This window comes from Leucoraja erinacea, chromosome 37 (assembly GCF_028641065.1).
Source record: "Leucoraja erinacea ecotype New England chromosome 37, Leri_hhj_1, whole genome shotgun sequence".
Taxonomy (NCBI): domain Eukaryota; kingdom Metazoa; phylum Chordata; class Chondrichthyes; order Rajiformes; family Rajidae; genus Leucoraja; species Leucoraja erinaceus.
In genome coordinates this window covers 11,495,982-11,498,864 of record NC_073413.1, presented here as the reverse complement: position 1 = coordinate 11,498,864, position 2,883 = coordinate 11,495,982, and positions in this window count along the sequence as shown.

The following is a 2,883-nucleotide window of genomic DNA, read 5'->3' as shown; positions in this document are numbered from 1 at the left end:
GGAGGGGTGAGTGGAGGTGGAAAACATGAAAGAAAGCGGTTTAAAATAAACAGGAACGCATTCATACAGAACTCACATCAGATACCGACCCTGTTGTAGAGAGCAGACAGGTGTAAAGCCGAAGTTCCCCGACGCGTTCAGGCTGTTTGCATCTCAGCCCCGTTTAGAACAGTAGGTGGATCCAGATGGTGGTCGTGGCCATGGGGGCACGCCTGGGGCGGGGGGGGGGGGTGTACCAATGAGAGGAGGGGGTTTAGCCCCACTGTCCGGCATCCAGTGGCCAGCTCCTAGTGCCCTGTGTCAGTGCACACTGTCCAGTGTGTGTCAGTGTTGTGCCAGTGTGTGCGCCAGTGCCCAGTGTGTGCCAATGCCAGTGTGTTGCAGTGCTTGCAGTGCATGCCAGTGTGTGCCAGTGCCCAGTGTGTGCCAGTGCCCAGTGTGTGCCAGTGCCCAGTGTGTGCCAGTGCCCAGTGGTGTGGCCAGTGCCAGTGTGTGCCAGTGCCAGTGTGTTCCAGTGCCCAGTGTGTGGTTGCCAGTGCCCGGTGTGTGCCAGTGCCCAGTGTTGCCAGTGCCCAGTGGGTGCCAGTGACCAGTGTGGGCCATGACCAGTGTGCGGCCAGTGACCAGTGTGTGCCACGTGACTAAATGTGTGTGCCCAGGTGCCCCAGTGTGTGCCAGGGACCAGTGGTGCCTGAGTGCCAGTGGGTGTGTGCCATGCCCGGTGTGCCAGTGACCAAGTGTGTGCCAGTGATGCCCAGTGTGTTGCCAGTGTCCCATGTGTGGGTGCAGTGCCCAGTGTGTGCACGTGCCCAGTGTGTGTGTGCGGGAACAGTGTGTGCCAGTGCCCAGTGGGTGCCCGGGCCCAGGTGGGGCCAGTGGGCCCCAGTGTGTGCCAAGTGACCCAGTGCGTGCCAGTGGGCCAGTGGGGGTGGGCGGTGGGGCCAGTGTGATGCCAGTGCCCAGTGCGGTGCCAGTGCCCAGGGGGTGTGCCAGTGCCCAGTGTGGGTGGGGCAGTGCCGGGGTGGGTGGGGCAGTGGGGGGTGGGGGCCAGTGCCCAGTGTGTGTGCCAGTGTCCCAGTGTGTGCCAGTGCCCAGTGGGTGTGGCCAGTGGCCAGTGTGGGTTCCAGTGCCCAGTGGTGGGCCAGTGCCCAGGTGTGGGTGCCAGGGTGGTGGGCCAGTGCCAGTGTGGGCCAGTGCCAGTGTGGGTGGGGCCCAGTGTGTGCCAGTGCCGGTGGGGGCAGGGCCCAGTGGGTGTGGCCCAGTGTGGGGGGGGGGCCCAGGGTGGGCAGTGGTGCCAGGTGCCCAGTGTGGGGCCAGTGTGGGTGTGTGTGGCAGTTGGGTGTGTGCCAGTGCCCAGTGTGTGCAGTGTGGGTGGGGCCAGTGCCAGGGTGTGCCAGTGGGGCAGGTGCACAGTGTGTGCCAGTGTGTGCCAGGCCCCAGTGTGTGCCAGTGTGTGCCAGTGTGTGGGCCCCCGGCCAGGTGTTGCCAGGGTGTGCCAGTGCCCAGTGGGGGGGTGGGTGGGCCAGTGTGTGCCCAGGGCCAGGGTGTGCCAGTGGGGGGGGTGCCAGTGTCCAGTGTGTGCCAGTGCCCGTGTGTGCCCAGGCCCCAGTGTGTGCAGTGGTTGCCCAGGGGTGTGCCAGGGACAGTGTGGGTGTGCCCAGGCCAGGCAGTGCCAGTGGACCAGTGTGTGCCAGTGGAACAGTGTGACAGTGCCCAGTGTGTGCCAGGCCCAGTGTGTGTGCCAGGGCCCAGTGTGTGTGGTGTGCACCAGGCCCAGTGGTGTGCCAGTGCCCAGTGTGGCGCCGTTCCAGGGTGTGCCAGTGCCCAGTTGCCCAGGTGTGCCCAGTGTGCTGTGCCAGTGCCCGAGGGTGTGCCAGTGCCCCAGTGTGTGCCAGTGCCCAGTGGTGCCAGTGGCCCAGTTGGTGCCAGTGCCCGGTGACCAGTGTGTGCCAGTGCCCCAGTGATCTCGCCAGTGCCCAGTGTGTGCCAGTGCCCAGTGTGTGCCAGTTGCCAGTGCTCGTGTGCCAGTGTGTGGCAAGTGCCCAGTGTGTGCCAGTGTGTGACCAGTGTGGCAGTGTGCCCAGTGGTGGGCCAGTGCCAGTGACCCAGTGTGTGCCAGTGCCCAGTGCCCAGTGTGTGCCAGTGCCCAGTGTGTGCCAGTGCCCAGTGTGTGCCAGTGCCCTAGTTGTGTGCCGTGCCCTGGTGAGGCCAGCTCTGCCAGTGCCAGTGCCAGTCTCGGCGCTGCCAGCCGATCTGGCCCCTGTAGTGTAGAGCAACAAGCTGCCACAGCAGTGCCCAGTATGGCCTGTGCCAGGGTGTACACCGCCCACGTATGGCCGTGTGTGTAGAGTTGGCTCAAGCAGCTGGGGTCACGTCAGTAGACCACGCGGGTCCTTGTAGTTGGGCGATGCTACGTGCTCCAACAGGCGTCTTGCAACCAGGACACGCATCCGGTCAGTGGGCGGGGGGTCAGCGGGCGGGAGGGCAGGGCCAAGGGGCCGCGGCGTGGGGAGTGACCCTCAGCGGGAGAGCTGGTTCTGGGTGAGTGTTGCACCGTGTTCTATCTCTCCTGGACTCTAAACTCTACTGTAGACTGACCCCTTGCAGTTTACCAAGTACATGTACCTTGGACTTTACCTTGTTCAGTCAGAGGGTGGTGAATCTGTGGAATTCATTGCCACACAGACGGCTGTGGAGGCCACAAGTCAATGGATATATTTAAGGCAGAGATAAATGGATTCTTGATTAGTAGGACAATCAAGTGTGCTGGCTCGAAGGGCCGAATGGCCTCCTCCTGCACCTATTGTCTATTGTCTATTGACTGACTCCCCCTCCCCAATCTCCGGGTTCCTCCCACACTCCAAAGATGTTCAGGTTTGTAGG